The 20,502-nt window shown below is 39.3% G+C and overlaps 1 protein-coding gene and 1 long non-coding RNA gene across 8 annotated transcripts in view; one reads left to right on the forward strand and one right to left on the reverse strand.

The window, feature by feature from the left end:
- LOC106869995 (uncharacterized) overlaps positions 1-20,502 on the reverse strand; it is a 276,693-nt gene that overhangs the window by 81,961 nt on the left and 174,230 nt on the right. Inside the window, exon 1 of one of the 4 annotated variants that reach the window (XR_016241193.1) lies at positions 6,808-8,509. The exons of the other annotated variants lie outside the window; for them this stretch is intronic. This is a non-coding gene — a long non-coding RNA (uncharacterized LOC106869995). Of the gene's footprint in view, positions 1-6,807; positions 8,510-20,502 lie in introns of those variants that run through there. 4 annotated transcript variants of the gene reach the window in all.
- LOC106869993 (adenosylhomocysteinase-like 1) overlaps positions 1-20,502 on the forward strand; it is a 426,079-nt gene that overhangs the window by 68,556 nt on the left and 337,021 nt on the right. The gene's annotated exons all lie outside the window — the stretch shown is intronic.

Here is a 20,502-nt window from a genome sequence, read left to right on the forward strand (position 1 = left end):
TACTTTAGTCCTTATCCATTTTGGGTTTAGATTTTTACAATGCCCTTTGTTATCAACCCGCCTGAGACTGCTCCTGGTTCAATCATAATAGCTTTATGATTTTAAACTGATCTAAATCATCGATTCTTTACTGGAGTCCATATTACCCCTAGGGGTACACATAAGATATTGTTGTAAAGGATAAGCCTGTATGTATGGATGGATGGTAGCGATTTTACTTAGCTAGACGTGTCTTCTCAGATCGCCACAACTTCCAGTCCCTTGTCATTTCCACATATAAAAAAAAAAATAATATAAAATAATAATGATGGAAGTTCACAGATTGTAATAACAATTGATATGTATTTATTTTATCAACTCTAGACGAGCAAACAGCAAGGCTGGCCTCAATGGGATTTCAAATTACTACATAAATGGACATAACTAAATACCACAAGGCATTTTGCCTATAATGCCACTGTTTCTACCAGTCATTGAAATAACTATTACATATCAGACACACAGAGTTCAAAACAAAAGGTTGGGTTTATGTGTAAACAGAGAGCATTAAAGGCCTGATTAGAACAGATATAAACCCACAGAGCTAAATGTCAAATATCTTTCTTTATAACAAATCATTAAGAGGTTCAAATCTGTTTATCAGTGGGAAATGTATAAACGACTAAGTCAGTCTTAACCTAATTCTCGTTGGCAAGAAAGGAAATAAATTTATTTTCTTGCACCAAATTCAGATCTTTCAGTCCGTCTCTTCCTCTCCCCACCTCCTCCCTCTCCACACTTCTGTGTGTGTGTGTCTCTCTCTCTCTTCCTCCGTCAGTGTGTGTGTGTGTGTCTGTCTGTCTGTCTGTTTGCCTCTCTCTCTCTCTCTCCGTCTGTGTGTGTGTCTCTCTCTCTTTCTCTTTTTCTATCTCTTTCTCTTTTTCTCTCTCTCTTTCTCTTTTTCTCTCTCTCTTTCTCTTTTTCTCTTTCTCTTTCTCTTTTTCTCTCTCTCTTTCTCTTTTTCTCTCTCTCTCCCCGTCTGTGTGTGTGTGTGTGTGTGTGTGTGTCTGTCTCTCTGTCTCTCTCCGTCTCTGTGTGTGTGTCTCTCCGTCACTCTGGTTGGTATTCATTGTTCCTCAGAAAGAAAGGACTGTGAGGTTAATATTAAGTCTAGCCAAGGTGCGGTGTATTTGCAAAGCACCATTACACTCTATGAGTGGTTGGCGTTAGGAAGGGCATCCAGCTGTAGAAACTTTGCCAGATCAGATTGGAGCTTGGTGTAACCTCCTGGCCTGCCAATCCTCAGTCAAACTATCCAACCCATGCCAGCATGGAAAGCAAACATTAAATGATGCTGATGTAAAGAACTTTTAATTCACAGTAACTATCATTGTTTAGTGTCCATTTTCCATGCTGGCATGGGTTGGACAGTTTGACAGGAACTGGCAAATCAGAAGACAGCACCAAACTGTGCTGTCTGCTTTGGCATAGTTTCTATGGCTGGATGCCCCTTCCTAACACCAACCACTTTACAGAGTGTACTTGGTGCTTTCTACATGGCACCAGCAGCAGTGAGGTCACCAAATATTTTACCAGATAAGACCCCCACCTCAGCTGAGAGGCAGAATGGTGTTGATGGTGGTGATGAGGGGTTAAAATATGATAGGACAGAAATAGGTGTTTTGCAGTAGAGGAGATGCATGATTACTCCAGTTAGTGAGAGAGAGAGAGAGAATGAGAAAGAGCGATGATGACGATGACATGCCAGTGCATACCCTCAAGATACATACTCTCAAAGAGATGATTGAAAGGAGAGCAGTAGAAAGGATTGGAGAGGAAACAAGGAGGAGAAGGGAAACACACTGGTGTGAGTTTTGTGTTAATACAGATGAGGTGGTGGAGACATTCGTTTTGGACAGAATGCCTAACAGTATTTGTTCTAACTCTGTAATCTAAGTTCAGATCCAGCTGAGGTCAACTTTGCCTTTCATCTGTTTCATGAGGTCAATAAAAATATAAAATAAAATAAAAATTGAAAATTTCTGATTGGGGTGATGGAATGAATTGGCAGGATTGTTACAGGGTCAGAAATGATAACTTGTGTCTATCCTGGCTCTTTTGCAAATGCCTTCAACTACATTGCTTGGTGCCAAACTCTATCAGTCCAAGGCATGGAGAGGGCAGTCTTGCATGCATGGAAAAAAGTCAGTTTTCTTAAAAAAAAAAAAAGACTTCCAAATGGATGGTCAATCTTGACCTAAGAAAGTCCCCAGTGATATACAATGTTCTGAGCCCACAATTGTCATCATCATCATCACTGTTTTAATGTCCCCGTTTTGATGCTTGCATGGGTCAAATGGAGATAATTGAGGCAGATATTCTCTACCTGTTTTTCTCCTCCTGTTGTCAACCCTCACTAATTGCCAAGCAAGATAATAGCCTCCTCTGGCCAGACATGCTTTTATGCAAAATATTGGAAATTAGTGACACTGCTTGTATGATGGTGACACTCATTTACTACTATCATGTGATGTCAAGACACGGACACACACACATGATGGGCTTCTATCAGTTCTATCTACCAAATTCCACTCAGGAAGCTTTGGTTGACCTAGGGCTATATTAGAAAACACTTGCACATAGTGCCCTGCACTGGGACTGATCCTGAAACCGTGTGGTTGGGAAGCAAACTTCTTGACCACACAGCCACCTCTGCACCTAATACATAATTTGGTATTTAATTTAATTTTAAATCTTTTTATCTAAAAAATGGAAACTTCCTTTGACAGAAATTGAACTTGTGTTCTGTCTTTTGATGCCAAGTTCTCCTTTAATGAATAACTGGTAAATTGAGTTATAATAACATTTAATTCTTGAGTTCTTTGATATATTTATTTTCTATTTGTGATTCCATCTTTAAGTGAAAAAAACAAAAAAACAAATAGTAAATATTTAATTATCTCTGATGGTTGAAGTCGAATTTGTAATATTATCTTGAAACCATGAAATAATTAGTCTGATAATGGCAGTCAGTGTTTAGAATTTCCACTTTGTTTTTAGTTCTTTCTTAATTGTTTTGCAAAAAAAACAAAAAAAACCAGTTGCTACATTTGTTGTTGGTGTTTAGCCCTTGGTCAACTCTGACCCAGTAGACTTTTGATCAAAGTTCATAAGGAGGCTGGGTAGTTCAGCTAGTATGTCATTCTGGAGCCCAAGAACTAAGATCACATGAATATCCACCATGAGCTCTCTCTCTCTCTCTCTCGGTAAATCCTTACTGTTCTGATTTAACCAAAAGCAGTCTTGTTTCACCTTGTAAAATTTCTATGGTGGTGGAACTATTTTTGATACAAAGTGTCCCATCTCTTTAATTTTCACGCATAATGTACTTATGGCTACGTTATTTCATTTGAATGGGTTTGGAACGCTGTTTCTGGTAGGTTAACATGTATTCAAATTAACAGCCCTCTCTCAAATGTTTGCTTTTCTTTTTTACTGTTTTTAAGCAGTAAGGTGAGGCTGCCTTATGGCTGTGTGATGAAAAAATGAAAGACAAAACTGGTCTTGATGAGGTTTGAACTCAGGTGTCTTCATCATGATCATCATTTAATTTCCATTTTCCATGGGTTGGACAGTTTGACTGAAGCTGGTAAAGTCAGGTACCACACCAGGTTCTGTAGTCTGTTTTGGCATGGTTTCTACAGCTGGATACCCTTCCTAATGCCAACCATTTTACAGAGTTTTCTGGGTTCCTTTTACATGACAAGGCGTTAATAACTAAATAATGGAGTCACTTGCTCTATTGTTTAAAACCACTAACACTACACACACACACACACAAAGCAGATAAACCACCTAAATGCGACAACGGATGCAGGTTTTGTGGAATGACCATTGTGGTGAGGGGATGTTATTCACATTGTCTTGTACCGATAAGAGACAATTAGACCAATATGTAATGAAATTTATGGAGAGGAGATATTCTTGAGATGACGCATTTAAGAAGCTACATTGATATGGATGGTATAATCACATAATATGAGTGAGTAGTGGTGGAATGTCCCTGTCAAGCACAACAGACCAGACATAATGATCTATGACTATGTAAAGAACTAATGCAGAGCAGTTGAAATCAATTGCCAAGCGGGTGTTAGCGTAATGTTAAAGGTTAGTGAAAAAAAGGCAACACCTATGCTGAATTGATGAGAAATCTGCTGGTACTCAATTATATATATACACATATATAATCTCAGGAGGGTCATTATATCAGTAATAAACACATGCACTAAGGTGGCGAGTTGGCAGAAACGTTAGCACGCCAGACGAAATGCTTAGCAGTATTCCGTCTGCCGTTACGTTCTGAGTTCAAATTCCGCTGAGGTCGACTTAGCCTTTCATCCTTTTGGGGTCGATTAAATAAGTACCAGTTATGCACTGGAGTCGATGTAATCGACTTAATCCCTATGTCTGTCCTTGTTTGTCCCCTCTGTTTAGCCCCTTGCGGGCAATAAAGAAATAAGAAATGTTAGCATGCCGGGCGAAATGCTTAGTGGTATTTTGTCTGTCTTTACGTTCTGAGTTCAAATTCCACCCAGGTTGACTTTGCCTTTCATCCTTTCGGGGTCGATATAATTCGACTGCCCCCCAAATTCGAGCCTTGTGCCTAGAGTAGAAAAGAATAAACACATGCACTGGTTGTATTTCACTTCTGTTTTCTATTTTTCAGTTGGCTATTTATGTCATTGATGAGGTTGCAAATGGCAATGAAAGGACTTTGACAAACCTAACTGATTGATTGAGTAACCAAACAATTAATCAAACAATCTATTAGTTAATTGTTTGAACGGTTAACCAGTTGACTAATAAAAACAAAAGAAGTGAAATAGAACACGTGTGTTTTTATTATTGGCATAACGACCCTCCCATCATACAACAAAATCCGTTTCATCACACGGGACCACACTGAGAATCTTGCAAACCAAATACAATAACGAAATATTCTTTATCATAGTGTAAGATTACATGAGTGATTCAATAGACAAAATCTTCATGTGTGTATATTTTAGTTTGTATGTACTTCTTTGTCTATGTATGTTATGTACACACACACACACATGCGTTCAGGTGTACGCAGACGCATGTATACAGAAGTGCAATGAAACTTTACAGCCCTGATAAAATATTATATAATGTGCGTGTGTGTGTGTGTGTACCCCCTTTGACATATATCTCTTATTTCTTCTGTTTGTTCCAAGGAACCTACCCACTCCGGTTACCCAAACTAATGCACATATGAGATGTATGTGGGGGAGAACTTGGAGTAATGTCACTTAATCAGCGAATATACTCTACTATATGCGTAGAGTACTTTTTCTCTCTCTCTCACGCGCGTGCTTGTGTGTGCGTGTGTGTGTGTGTAGAGGCATAACTTCTGAAAACGAAAGATTGCCTATATATATATATATACATACATACACACACACATACACACACACACACACACACACACACACACATATATATGTATGTAGAGAGAGAGGGATATATATATATAATAGTATCTTAGCATTTAGAAGTGGGTCTGCACATCGCACTTGCTATTGTCTAACTTACCAAAAATAAGTTGTACTATTCTCATTCGTTTTTATGTACTGCTATTCTGTTGTTTTATTCCTGAGTGGTGGTAATTCAGAGTTCAGGGATTAACTGTTGTTGTCATTCATTTGTCAAGTTTTATTTATTTATTTTTTCTTGTATCGAACTCCAAATGTCACTGTATGTTTTCTGTTGCCTCTGGTTCGGTTCTAGTTTGCAATTAACTTCTAACCACACAAACACACGCACGCGTATTTATGTATATATATATATATATATATATATATATATTTATTTATCACCAAGCCAACTATTAATTTCCAGTACCGCTGCCGTAGTCTCCTTTAGAGAGACTTAGAAATATTAATAACTCTATTTATATATATATATGTATATGTATATGTATGTATATATATATATATATATATATATATATATATATATACACACACACACACACACACAAATATACATCCTTCCCTGTCCTATTTCTCTCTCTCTCTACACACACACATAAATGCACACTTAATAAATATATACATCCCTTCCTACATCTGTGTGTATATATATTTACACGTGCACACACACACAAACACACACAACAAAAAGAACGAACTGTTGCTGGAGACTCGATCTAGCTAAATGACTACTAACAGACATAGAAAGCTTATCTTAATTATGGTTCTTAATTTAATTATTCCTGTCAATATTTCTGATTCATTTCGATAGCCAGCTTAATGAGTTGTAATCTCCAGGTCCTCCCACCCACCCCTCGCCAGCATCCTACCTGTTTTTCTTCCTTTGAATAACTGCATCTTGCTTTCTGCTTTCCCTATTAATATACTCATTATTTTATTTCACTGTTTGAAAGATAATGATCCCGTGAAGGGCATGAATGACACATCATCCGTGATCCCTTTCTTCACGTCGCCAGGGAATTATAAGTCTTGTTCCCCGGGGCTCAAGGAAATCCGTGTCGATTTTTTTTTTTAAACGTAGCGAATATCGATGGATTGAACTTAGAACCCGGCTAGTTAAGTTTCGCTTATGGGTTAAATCCCCAACGCCCAACACTGGTGTTAATGCTGTTAAAGACATCATGACACCCACAACATCCCGTCCTTTCTTCCTTTTTTAGTAAAAGAGAAACGGAACAAAATAAAATAAACAATTATTTCCAAAACACGAAAGCCAACATTAAAAAAAAAAAAAAAAAAGAAAGATCGCACTTAACTGGATGCGGTTCTGTTTCCATGTCATTTTTCCCGAACACGTCGCCTTGGAAATGTTTCTCCCCGAGTTTTAAATCCATTGTTATTTCGGCAGTTTTAAATCTGCTTTAGTAGTTACACCAATACTAACATTAATTATACAAACACTAAACCTAGAGCCTTAGCTTAGCTGCTGCCTGACCTAAGGCTGATTTTCGAGCCCACGTCACTTCTATTTAGTATTTTCTCTTTTATTAGCATTATCAGTATTTACTAATATTATTATTCTATTTATTATTACTGTTCTCACTAATTAAGGTTCAACCACCACTTTCAGCTCTAATTTTTAGATTCCATTTCTAGCAATGCTGGTGCTTGACGTCTACAGAGTTAGCTTGGCTTTTCTTTCTTCTTTCCCCTTTCCTTTTTTTTTTTTTTTGGCTTCTAGGTTTCTTGTTCGTTCTTTCTTTCTTTACCTCTCTTTCTCTCTCTCTCTCTCTCTCTCTCCTTCTTATCTTTTTTCTTTTCTTCCTTCCTTTGTTTATTTGTTCCTTCCTATTTTCTTTCTTCTGCCATTCGTCCCATCTTTCCTTCGTTCTTTTTTCTTTTCTTCGTTCTTTTTTGTTTTTTCTTTTCTTCCTTCATTCTTTTTCGTTTTTTCTTTTCTTCCTTCTTTCTTTCCTTCCTCCGTCCTTTTTCTTTCTTTCCTTCCTTCGTTCTTTTTTCGTTCTTTCCCTTCCTTTTAACCTTTTTTTCTATCTTCTATCTCTCACTCTTTTCATTCATTCATTATTATTATTTATTATTATTTTCTTTTCATATTATTTTCTATTATTTTCTTTTCATACAAGAAATTTATCAGCGAAAATATAATACCAAGAACACGAAAACCTATCTTCTACTATTTATCTAGCGGATTAAATAGAAACAAGCTGGTGATAGAACAATCCTTAAGTACATTATTAAGTACAAATAATAAATGAAGGAAATATCCGTGACAACGATGCTATCACATAGTCCAGATTATTTTGATTGTCTATTACTGTCTACTTGTGCCATAAAGTAATAATCACGCTCCAACATGTCCCACAAACTTTGTTGATTTGAATCTTCAAAACAAACATTGTCTCCTGTTGTAATTAGGTTGGGTGCCAGCGGGGCAGTTGGTGCGTCGGACAAAATGCTTGGCAGTGTTTCTTCTCACTCTTCATGTTCTGAGTTCAAATTCCGGAGTGATCGACTAGCTCCCACCTACAAAATTTTAGGCCTTGTGTCTATAATAGGCGGGCCGCTGGCCGAGTGGTTAGTGTACCAAACAAAATGCTACATTTCATCTGGCTCCTTACGTTCGAAGTTCAAATTCCATCTACACCGACTTCGCCTTTCAGGGGTGATAAAGTACCTCGGAAAGACTCCCCCTACTACCACCATTGGATCTTTTTTAAAACGGGGGCCACATTTTTCATTAACGAAACACTTTGAAACTTGGAACACTGGTAGAATGTGTCATATAAAACATCTTTTTCTCTTAGTCTTCTTAAAAAAAAAAGAAATCCATAAGTTTTTCCATGTTAAAGTTGTCGTATTTCTGTAATTTCAACCAATCACTGACGTCCATTCAGCCGATATACATTAAGTGCCGACTACATAAACAAACGATTCTGAAACAATTAACCCTAACCCTAACCCTAGGGTTAGGGTTAGGGTTAAAGCAAATTTAAAATGAAAAAAGCAAATAAAACGAAGGTATGGAGATTAAATACGCTTTGCACCGCTTAATCAGCCAAAGGAGTAAATATAAACAACTGAATACTTGTCAGTGATTGGTTGAAATTATCAAAATAAGACAATTTTTTACATGAAATAAATTCGAATACAAAAATATTTTTCTGTTCTATAACACAAAATAGATAAGTATACGAAGTTTGAAAGTCTTTCCGTACCAAAAACACTACGTAAAACATTAATGAAAAATGTGGCCCCCGTTTTAAAAAAGATCCCCACCATTTTCTCCCAAATTTGTTTTTTTATTTTTATTTTTTTTTTGCCCAAAATTCCCCGTTTTCGGATACGGAGGTTCCAGAAAATTGTCAAAAATCGGTATTGTGAAATTTTTTCCCCCCTTTGCCTCCAACTTCTTCAATTTTAACTTTTTTTCCTAACCCTACTTTTTATACCCTAACCCTAACCCCGTAACCGTAAGTGCAGAAATGTTTTGAAATTTTTGTCCGAATCATAATGTCCATATTTTTCCGCATATTTAAAAATAAAAAAAAAATTCTTGTGGGTTTGGTAGATGGAAAACTGAAAAAGCCCATAGTGTGTATATATATATATATATATATATATATATATATATGCCAGTGTCATATAAAAAGCACCATCTGAATGTGGTCGATAACAGTGCCACCTTACTGGCTCCTGTGCTGGTGGCACTTAAAAAGTATGCTTTACAATCTCGGAGTGGTTGGTGTTAGGAAGGGCATCCAGCTGTAGAAACATTGCCAGATCAGATTGGAACCTGGTGCAGCCAGTCCTCAGTCACCCCCCCCCCCCCCCAGCCTATGCCAGCATGGAAAACAGATGTTAAACGATGAGGATATGACTGGCTTTTTTCAGTTTCCATCTACCAAATCTACTCACAAGTCTTTGGTTAGCCGAAGTCTATAGTAGAGGACATTTGCCCAAGGGACTGAACCCGGAACCATGTAGTTGGGAAGCAAGCTTTTTACCACTCATGCTTGTACCTATTCAAATTAGGACTTTTTCTTTATATTGGTGACACTGCTGAGTTAAGATATTCATTGATTAGAGACTTGAAGAGGAAGTATGTGAAACATAAATGCTATCCGGTTGTGTATAACAATTTTGATTGGATTATTTGAACAAATCATTGCATTGTTAGTATGACATAAGCCACTGATGCCTGACAACTCAGAGAAGTGTAACCGGCAGCCTTTAGAAGGACTTCTGAAAGGCATTTGTTTGGCAGATGGGTGGAGAACCATTCTTCTGGAAAGTACTTTTGTTGATTATTTGCATTTGACGTGTAACTACTCGACTAATGAGACCAACCATGGCTCTTTTGTCAAACTGTCCCATTCGACTGATTGGGCATATTTGAATCCTGTTATTCTTTTACTGGTTTCAGTCACTAGACTGCGGATCTACTGAGGCACCACCCCGAATAAGTTGAATGAATTGACCTCAGTACATATTTTTTTTTCTCGCCTGATACTTATTCTATTGCCCTTGTTTTTGCAAAACTGCAAAGTCACAGGGACATAAATACACCAACACTAGTTGTCAAGTGGTTGTAGAACACACGTGCACACATATGTTGGGCTTTATTTTAGTTTTTGTTTACCAAATCCATTTACAAAGCTTTGGTTAGTAGAAAACACTTGTCCAAGGTGCCACATAGTGGGACTGAACCTGAGCCAGTTGTGAAATAGACTTAAGCACTCATCTAATAAGTGTTATTTTCAAATGCACTAAATTTTGATTTTAATATTTCCCATCTGAAGGCAGTAAGCCAACAGAATTGTTGGTATGCCGGGCAAACTGCTTAGCGGTATTTTGTCTGGTTTTATGTTCTAAGTTCAAATTCCGCCGAGGTTGACTTTGCCTTTCATCCTTTCTAGGTTGATAAAATAAGTGCCAGTTGAGCACTGGGGTTGATGTGATTGTCTTACTCATTCCTGTGAAATTACTGGCGTTGTGTCAAAATTTGAAACCGGCTGGTATTCCATATCCAAGATTGCAGGAAGAGTTGTGTGTCTGTAGATCTTATTAGATGCTATTAAATATGGCAATTTTAAAATATTATGTTTTATGAATAATTATGTTCTATAAAATAACTGTGGTTTAGCAGCACAAAATATATTTTTGAATGTTAACAAGGTAACATTATAACTTAAATTTGTTTAATTTCATGTTTAAAAATGTTGTTAAATAATCTACCCATTTGGATACCCAGTGTAGCAGTATTTTGACTGCATGGTTTTCATTTCATTTTCTCTATTTTTCTATTACTTTCGTCTACCTTCTCTCTCTCTCTCCTCCAATATGCTCTTATTTGATGAGAGCTTTTTGTATAGAATACAGAAAATGGTTCCATATATTATGTATATATTTTTGTGTGTATATGTATATTTGTGAGTGTAAATATGTATGTTTGTGTGAGTCTGTGTGATGCTTGGTGTTGCTGTTTTCAGCATGTAATGATCTCCTAGCTTAATTAAGCTTAATGTGTATTTAGTGAACTGGAGATAATCTGATGTGTAGAAATGCTTTCGACTGAATTTAAGCCTCAGATCTCTTTGACCTGACGTTATTCTCATTCCAAGCTGGTAATGCCGCTGGTAATGTTCAAGAGTTGCCAGGGTCAGCTAACCATGTAAATGGAAATTTTTTCCACGAGTATTGCAGAATTCATACACAGGAAAAGCAACACTATTAACACTCTAGCTGTGGGTTCGGGTGGAATAGAATTAAAGAAATAGGTTGTTGATATTTTGTTTATCTTGTTAATTTCATTTGTTCATTTTTACATCTGTTTTTCCATGCTGGCATGCATTAGATAAATATATTATTGGAGTATTGTGTTACTGCTGAACAGCTTCATGCTCTTCCAGTCACTAACTCTTATCTGTTTTAGAAGTGAGGGATCTCTTATGGATGACTTGTTGACTGGAGAAATGACTGCAAAGTGAATTTGTAAACAAATGCACTCAACATGTGCGTGTATGTATGTATGTATATGTCTGTCTATCTATCTATCTATCTATCTATCTATCTGTCATTCTTTTACTTGTTTCAGTCATTTGACTGCGGCCATGCTGGAGCACCACCTTTAGTCGAGAAAATCGACCCCAGGACTTATTCTTTGTAAGCCTAGTACTTATTCTATCGGTCTCTTTGCTGAACCGCTAAGTTACAGGAACATATATCTTTTTAGCGTCTATTTTTTCATGCTTTCATGGGTCCAGTGTATTTTGTTGAGGCATATTTTCTATGGCTGGATGTCCTCACCTGTTTCCAAGCAAGGTTATATTTCCTTGTAGCCAGACATGTTTTCTTTGGAAGACTTTGAAAGGAGTAAAATTGCTTGTCCACTGATGATGGTTGTTGACTATCATTACATGATGTTAAGACAAGGGTACACACACACACACACATTTATTTATACATATATACATATGTATTGTAAGGTACTTAACCCTGTTGGTGCTGGTGCCATGTAAAAAGCACCCAATACACTCTGTAAAGTGCTAAGTTACAGGGACATAAACACACCAACACCAGTTGTCAGGCATTGGTGGGGGACACATACACACACACATATACATATTCAAACATACACAACAGGCTTCTTTCAGTTTCCATCTACCAAATCTCACAAGACTTCAGTCAGCCCAAGGCTATACTCTTACCATAAAGCCACATATACTGGCGTATATAGATATGTGTATGTACACACACACACAATACATGTCTGTCTACTAAATCCACTAACAAGTCTTTGTTTGGCCTGCGGCCATTGCAGCTAAGACTCTTGTCAGGGTGTCATGCTGTGGAAATAGAACTCGAAGCCACATGGCTAGGATACAGACTTGTGAACAACACAGCCATGCCTAGGAATTACTATCCGTGAATAATTGCTGAAGTAGTTCTGTATGCACGGATTTGGACGGCATTTTAACAAGCGGAGCCTATTATATTTACTGACATTATGAAGAACTTAAAATAGATTCACTCACATAGAAAGTTGGCATTTCATTCGAGTGGCTGCAAGAATTGCTTAATGCTGGTTGGTGGTACCAGACCTGAAATCACCTTATATCCTAAGCATACTTGGTTTTTTTCTGCATGCCATATCAGGAAAGCCTACTTTATCTGTACTGAACCAATGGAAGAGTCTCTGTATTGTTACATGGTCTGCTAGAAATAGCAGCTCAATCTCCCTCAATTCATGCCAGGTTGTCTTGAAAAGTAGGAGTTATTGGTTTATGTAGTTTTAAGTATACTGATTGTTTGAATAAATGTGTGGGTCGATGCCAGTGCCGCGTGACTGCCCCCCTCCCGTGCCGGTAGCACGTAAAAAGCACCCACTACACTCTCAGAGTGGTTGGCATTAGGAAGGGCATCCAGCTGTAGAAACCTTGCCAGATCAGATTGGAGCCTGGTGCAGCCTCCTGGCTTGCCAGTCCTCAGTCAAACTGTCCAACCCATGTCAGCATGGAAAGCGAATGTTAAACGATGTTGATGTTGGGATGATCACGTCTGGTGAGTTTTTGATTATCTGTCTACTGAAATGACCCAGGGTTGAACAACAAAAACAACAATGGCTGCAGAATGTTCAGTTATTGAAATTAATATATAACAAACATAGGTGCAGGATTGACTGTGTGGTAAGTAGCTGGCTTACCATACACATGGTTCCAGGTTCAGTCCAACTGCATGGTACCTTGGGCAAGTGTCTTCTACTATAGCCTCAGACCAACCAAAGCTTTGAGTGGATTTGGTTGATGGAAGCTGAAAGAAGCCTGTTGTGTGTGTGTGTGTGTGTGTGTGTGTGTGTGTGTGTGTGTGTGTGTGTGTGTGTGTATATGTGTGCGTGTATGTTTGTGTGTCTGTTCCCCCACCAACCATTGCTTGACAACCGATGCTGGTAACTTAGTAGTTCAGCAAAAAAGAGACCGATAGAATAAGTACTAGGCTTATAAAGAATAAGTCCTGGGATGGATTTGTTCAACTGAAAGGTGGTGCTCCAGCATGGCCGCAGTCAAATGACTGAAACAAATAAAAGAATAAACCAAAGCAACTGATAGTCTTCTTCGTTCTTATTAGAGGGTAGCTCTGCTGGTGTTCACCCTCGAAAGGTTTAGGCGAACATATTGACCTCAGGACTTTTTTCTTAAACCTGGTACTTGTTTTGTCAATATTTTTTTACCAGACTGTTACGTTATGGGAATGTAAACAAACCAGCATTGGTTTGTTTATGCTCCCCATAACTTATGTTGTTTTTTTTTTTTTGTTGGGAGGCAAACAAAAACCATAAAAACACACATGTATTGGGTTGTCAGGAAAGTTTGTGCCGATTTTTAAAAGAAAGAAACAGGTCAATAAATACTTGCCATTACATTTTTCACCAACCAAATATGAACCATTTTGTTGCACAATGCGCCTCCATCTTCCCTTTGACTTGAAAATACCCTCTTCCCAGAACTGAAGGGGGCTTCATGGCAAATAAGTCGAAAGGTAAGCTACTATAAATCGGCATGAACTTTCTGTACAACCCAATACATACACGTACATTCTGAGTTCAAATTCCTCCATGGTTGACTTTGCCTTTCATCCTTTTGGAGTTGATTAAATAAGTACCAGTTATGTACTGGGGTCGATTAAATTGACTAGCACTCTCTCCCAAATTTCAGGCCTTGTGCCTATAATAGAAAGGATTGTTGTTATTATTGTGGTGAGCTGGTAGAATCATTAGCACGCTGGACAAAATGCTTAACAGTATTATGCCTGTTGCTATGTTCCGAGTTCAACTTCCACAGAGGTCGACTCTACCTTTCATCCTTTTGGGGTCGATAACATACGTACCAGTTGAACAACTGGGGTCGATGTAACCGACTCATCCCCTCCCTGCAAAATAGCTGCCCTTGTGGCAAAATTTGAAACCATTATTATTATTATTATTATTATTATTATGGTGGTGAGCTGACAGAATTGTTAGTGCAGGGTAACATTTCTTTGGCTCCTTACATTCTGAGTTCAAATGTTGCTGAGGTTGGCATTAACTTTCATTTTTCTCTTAGGCTGATAAAATAAAGCACCAGCAGATCCCTGGAGTTCATGTAATCAACTTTCCCTCTCCCCTCAAAATTGTTTGCCTTTTGTCAAAATCAGAAAGTGCCATCATTATTATTAAACTGGTTAACCAATTAACAAATGGAGTGTTTAATTAATCATTCTGTCAGTCATTCCCTCAGCTAGATTCATCAGAGTGCTTTTGTTACAATTAGAGAGGTAATGTGTGTTATTTCCTAGTTTAATATCACCACCTGACCATTGGGAACCTAAGTGGAGTCCACTCTGATGCTAAACATTCAGGTCATCTCTCTCTATCCCCAGGACAATTTCCTCTCTTCATCCTGCCAGTCACAGCAGCCATTAGTCCTCTTCCAATTAAGCAACAACAGCAAATTTAGACAGTGTACAGAAGTTTAGTCTTCCTGTTTTATCCTTCGTGTTTTACTTGTTTGTCATTAGACTGCAGCCATGTTGGGGCAACGCCTTGAAGAATTTTTAGTCGAATAAATTGGCCACAGTATCTTATATATATTTCTTTAAAGCCTGGTACTTAGTCTATCAATCTCTGTTAGCTAAACCGCTGAGTTCCAGGGACATATACGCACTAACGCTATCACTATTTGACAAAGACACACACAAAACAGGCTTCTCTTAATTTCTGGTCTATCCAATTACAAGGCATTAGTTTGTGCCAAGGCCATAGCAGAAGACACTTGCCCAAGGTGTCACATAAAACTTTTATAATCAGCAAACTCTTATTATTGGCGAATACACATCCTTACCACAAAAATACACCCTTCAAACATTTGAGGCATGTTTTTTTGCAAAACTCTGACTCTACTCACATGTATGGCATTTAGAAAGAAAGAAAGAGGTCTGGTATATGTATCTCAGCTTATGAGCTAAAAATGGAGAGATAAACTGGATATTAGCCTCAGAATTTTATTGATTTAACAGTTCTTTACATTAAAAAAAAATTCAATTATCCATGTTACACACACACACACACACACTATCTTTCTCTGTGTCTCTCTGCTCTATCTCATGCAGACACACACCGCTCCATCTTTCTCTCTCATAAGCACACACATACGCAGCTGTCTGTCTGTCTGTCTCTCACGGATACACCTCTCTCTCTCACTTCTACTTTGTCTCTCTTACACTCACACTGCTCTGTTATTCATACAATGCTCTTTCTCTCTCTTTCCCTATCTCTCTCTCTCCCCTTCGCCCATACACTGCTCTCTCTGCCTATCTCACACACTCACACTGCTCTGTCTGACACACACACACACACACACAATGTTATGTCTCTCTCCCCCTCTCCTACACATACTCATCACATGTCAGCAACCCAAAACAACCAGTTTCAATTAGTATGACCTATTTTTTTATTTTTGTTTTGCCATTTTTCCATATTGGAACTAGGATGAACGACCTGGGTAAATTAATTGTACTGTCCAACATTACGGAAGTGTTCTAAGAATTCTAATCTTGCTTTTTTATTCTTCCTATCTCTTCTCAAGCAGTTTTTTTTTTTTTTTTTTGTATTTCATTTCTGATATTTTCTTTCTATCGCAAGCTAAAAGTAACTTTGAGAAATTTTCATTGTCTTTGTTTTTCACTATAATGATGGCTTAATACTTGTGTGTGTCCCTGTGTTTGTATACATACACCTACCAACCGCCCGCACGCAAACTCATGTTCGAGTATTGCCATCACCCGATTGAAAGCCCCATACAGGCGAAGGCTACGACCAACCATTTTTGTGATAGGTCTTAGGTTTTTTTTCAAGCGATGCCTCTGCGTGATGATTTCTTTTTATCGTAGGGAAAGGATTTGCACAAATCTAATCCCACTCTCTGAACTTGTACAACATAAGTTCGAAAAGAATTAGTCAACATCATCGAATTAGTCAAAATCATGCGTCAGTGTCGCGGATTTTCTCTGAGTTTCCCCTCTCCCATAGAGATGTTGTGACATCAACAGAGGGACCTCCCCCTATTGGTAGACCAACCTTGCGCCTGAACACCAACTCAGGTATTGCCACGTTCGACTAAAAAAGACTTTCAAGGCGGTGCTCCAGTATGGCCGCAGTCAAATGACTGAAACAAACGGTTATACTCCACAGTAGTGAGACATAGGATGCAAAATACATGTGTAGAGAGAAATGAAGGCAGTATGGTCCGTTGGATGTGCAGCATCAGTGTGCATGTATGACAAAGTACAAACGCATTGAGAGAAAAGTTGGGCATAAGAAGAATCAAATGCAGCATGCAAGAGAGAAGACTACGTTGGTTTGGACATGTGATGCGTATGAATGAAGACAACTGTATAAAGTGCCGATCATTGAAAGTGCATGGTACCCGCGGCGGAAGAGGGAGACCCTGGAAGACATGGATGACGAGGTGAGGACCGATCTCAGGATGTTGGGCTTACGGAGGAAATGACAAAGGACTTAGATGTCTGGCGATGTGAGGTTCTTGCAAAGATCAGCCTACGTCAGCGAAACTGAGTTCTAGAAGCGCTATGTGTTCCACCCACACGTAGCAATACAACTTTTCACACACCCTACTCTAACAAACCAAACTACATCGCTTCCTCACATTTCCTCTTTCATGCACTATGCTTCTCTCTCACTCCCCAATCATGCTTTTAATGCCCTGCTCACAGTAGCATTGCTATTCAGTAGTCCCTCACCCCCTCTATATACCCAGGTTTTCACCAGTCGCTGCATTCCTCACCCCCACTCTCTACTCACGCTTCTTTGGCAATGCACTGCCTCAAGAGTATGCCCTGGAACTTGCCACCATCCATTTCTCATTTTACTCTACCATCCCATTTATATTCTGATGCCCGACTCTTGTGAGTATGCCTCGGCACTTCGCCACCATCTCTCTCCTGCTCTCTCTTGCACTCTTTATGTCTCCCACTCTCTTTCCCCTTGCTCTTCCCTCTGGCTAGGTAACCATGTATCTCCTTTACAGCAACACGCCTGTTTCTTTCCTCATTCCTGATCACTCTCTCTCCCTCTCTCTCTGGCCGAGTAACCTTGTACCTCCTCTACACCAAGACACCTGTTTCTGTCTCATTGTCTCTCTGTTACACTCTAACCTTTCATCATCTGACACAAAATCACCTCCTCTAATGCCCCCCTCCACTCTCGTAAGTCCTTGTCTTGCAAGTTACTTGGTGACCCTACCAGTGTTGGTGCCATGTAAAAAGCATCCAGTCCACACTGTAAAATGGTGGGGGTTTGGAAGGGCATTCAGCTGTAAAAACATTGCAAAAACTGACCTCATCTGTGTTTGTGCCACGTAAAAAGCATTCAATCCACTCAGCAGATTGGTTGGTGTTAGGAAGGGCAGCCAGCCGTAAAAACCGTACCAAAACAGACACGGTGGTCTGGTGCAGTTTTCTGCTTGGTCATCTCTTGTCAAACCGTCCAACCTGTGACAGCATGGAAAACGGATGTTAAATGAAGATGATGATATCTCTCTATGTAATAATTTTAGCGTCTACTTTTCCATGCTTGCATGAGTTCGACGAAAAGATGTTGAGACGGATTTCCTACGGATGGATATCGTTCTCATTTCCAACCTCATCTGTTTGGTTTAGGTATGGTTTTCCCTCATGGCCGAACATGTTTTTTCACGGAAGATTGAAGACCAACAACTCCACTTGTATGACGGTAATTTCCGTCTGCAAGTATCAGGCGATGTAAAGGCACACGCTTACAAATGCATAAATACGTACACATCTACACATACACACACTCACACAAAAGTTTCCTTCAGTTTGGTGCTACAGCAGAAGACTTGCCCAAAGTTTTAACGCAGTAGGACTGAACTTGAAAACCATGTAGCTGAGAAGCAACATCCATTTACATGCCAATGTATAATATATAGGTGCAGCAGTGGCTGTGTGGTAAGAAGCTTGCTTCTCAACAACATGGTTCTGGGTTCAGTCCCACTGCATGGCACTTTGCGCAAGTGTTTTCTACTATAGCCTCAGGCCGACCAAAGCTTTGCGAGTGGATTTGAGAGACGGAAACTGAAAGAAGCCTGTCGTATATATATATATATCTGTATATGTTTGTGTCTGTGTATGTCTCCCCACCATCGCTTGACAACCGATGCTGGTGTGTTTATATCCCCGGAACTTAGCGGCTCGGCAAAAGAGACCGATAGGATAAGTACTGGGCTTACAAAGAATGTCCCGGGGTTGATTTCTTCGGCTAACGCTCTTTAAGGCGGTGCTCAAGCATGGCCGCAGTCAAATGACCGAAACGAGTAAAAAGAAAACACACACACACACACATATATATATATATATATCATCATCATCGTTTAACGTCCGCTTTCCATGCTAGCATGGGTTGGACGATTTGACTGAGGACTGGTGAAACCGGATGGCAACACCAGGCTCCAGTCTAATTTGGCAGAGTTTCTACAGCTGGATGCCCTTCCTAACGCCAACCGCTCAGAGAGTGTAGTGGGTGCTTTTACGTGTCACCCGCACGAAAACGGCCACGCTCGAAATGGTGTCTTTTATGTGCCACCCGCACAAGCCAGTCCAGGGGCACTGGCAACGATCTCGCTCGAAAATCCTACGGGAGCCAGTCAGGCGGTACTGGCAACGGCCACGCTCAAAATGGTGCATCTCATGTGCCACCCGCACAAGAACCAGTCCAGGGGCACTGGCAACGATCTTACTTGGCTTGCCGGGTCTTCTCACGCACAGCACATTTCCAAAGGTCTCGGTCAGTAGTCATCGCCTCGGTGAGGCCCAATGTACGAAGGTCTTGCCTCACCACCTCAGCCCAGGTCTTCCTGGGCCTACCTCTTCCACGGGTTCCCTCAACTGTTAGGGTGTGGCGAGGAGTCTAGGTCAAGGTAGCTCTAACAGGTAAACGTTCTGAGTGCTCCGATAGGTAACCCACCAAAATTCCAATTAGAACAGCAGCTGGAAGTGTGTGTGTCCTGTTTCAGTCATTGGACAACGGCCTTGAAGTTCGTTTTAGTCGAACGAACCGACCCTAATACTTGTTTTTTTAAAGTCTGGCGCTTATACCAAATGCATCTCTTCTGCTGAATTGCTTAGATATGCGGGACGTAAACAAACCAAAAACTGGCTGTTAAGCAGTGGTGGATACAAACAAGTATACACACATACACGAGCCATCTTTCAGTTTTCTGTCTGCTAGATACTCACAAGGATTTAGTTAGTCCGGGATTATAGTCGAAGTCACTTGCCCAAAGTACCATGTATTGGGTCTTTACCCGGAAGCATGCGCCTGTGTGTACTTTATTCTGCTTCAACTTTTTAATGTTCAGTACAACAGATGTCAGTTCCATAATGTACCTATCATGTGGCTGGCATTACTGAAGTATTGAATATCTTAACAAAGCTTTTTCGTGTAATCTATACATAGTCAATGGACATTACGCCACTATTTAATTGATGTGAATTTTTACTAATCTGGGAGATTTGAAAGACAAAAATCGAGTAAGTTTCGATTTAGTGAAATGTTAAATGGATTCACTATCGTTCTTTAACCCGTTTTACCTCCAAAATAACGATTTTAGGGGGTTAAGTACAAATCCACTGAGTGCATGTGTGTGGCAGACAAGTAAGATAAATTGACAAATAGACAAACAAATACATTGACAAACAGATAGATTGATAGACAGATTGACAGATAGATTGACAGACAGACATAGATTGACAAGCGGTTGCTCTGTGTTACATAGATCGATTGATAAGTAGATAGATATGAGATAGATTAATTGATAGATCAACAAGCAGATGGACAGATGATAGATGAATAGATAAGCACACTCGTCGTGTCTACGTCCCTTCATTAGCGGCTCGGCAAAAGGTGTACGATAGAATA

Source organism: Octopus bimaculoides, chromosome 3, assembly GCF_046866305.1.
Source record: "Octopus bimaculoides isolate indiv1 chromosome 3, ASM4686630v1, whole genome shotgun sequence".
NCBI classification, from domain to species: Eukaryota; Metazoa; Mollusca; class Cephalopoda; order Octopoda; family Octopodidae; genus Octopus; species Octopus bimaculoides.